Here is a 1125-nt window from a genome sequence, read left to right on the forward strand (position 1 = left end):
AGGACATGGGGACGTCCCAGGGACATCCCAGGGACATTGCTGGCACAGCAGGGGTTCCTGGTGACCCTTGGGGACACCACGTGCCCTCTGTACCCCATGAGGATGAGGGGACCTGAGACTGCAGGGCATGGCAGTGACCTGGGACACCATTCCTGGCTGGCATCACCAAACACTGTCACCACAAGTGTCACCACAGACAGTGAGACACGTGGTGAGAGCCACACGGTCAGAGCACACGAGTTCCCATCACCCAGAGCCACCTCCTGGGGTGGGGACACCTTGGGTCACGGTGGTGACAAGCTGGGACACAACCAGGACTGGGTGGGACACAAAAAGGACGGCAAGGGACATGACTGAAGTGCTCTGGGACATAATGGGGACAAAAAAGGGCATGGCGGGGACAAAAAAGGGCATGGCAGGGACACGAGGAGGGGGTGTGGGGACATGGGACACATGTCCCTTGCTTTGGGACACAGCAAGGACAGCACATGGCAGCAGGGACACGGGGATGGCTGGGGTACAGAGGGGACACTTGGGGACACAGCAAGGGCACTTTGGGGTGTGGTGGGGATGTGTGGGGATGTAGTGGGGCCAAGCTGGGCTGCAATGGGGACACTTTGGGACAAGACAGAGACACTTTGGGGTGCACTGCGGTCATTTTGGGGCACGAGGATTCTTGGGACACAAAGGAGAACTTGCAGGGCTGGTGGTTTGGGACACAACGGGGACAGTTTGGGATGCAACTGGGACACTTTGGGACACAAGGGGACACAGCTGGGGACGGGACAGGGACTGTTTGGAATGCAGGGGGGAAGTTTGGGGGCACAAGGGGGCACCGTGGGGGACAAGATGGTGTTTGGAGGGTGCAGCAGGGGCACTTTGAGACACAATGGAGCCACTTTGGGATGCAGTGAGGCCACTTTGAGGCACAAGAAAGTACTTTGTGACAAGAGGGGATTCCTCAGGAGTGCAGTGGGGGTTCTTTGGGACATTTGGGGACACTATTGGATGCATGGGACGCACTTCAGGACCTTTGGGAGGCGTAGGGGACCCTCGGCCCCCCTCGGAGCACTGCGGGGCGGGAGGAGGGCGGTGCCGGGGGCAGAGCCCGGCCGATCCCCGCTC

The sequence above is a fragment of the Corvus brachyrhynchos genome, unplaced genomic scaffold (genome assembly GCF_000691975.1).
Source record: "Corvus brachyrhynchos isolate BGI_N302 unplaced genomic scaffold, ASM69197v1 scaffold479, whole genome shotgun sequence".
Lineage (NCBI taxonomy): Eukaryota > Metazoa > Chordata > Aves > Passeriformes > Corvidae > Corvus > Corvus brachyrhynchos.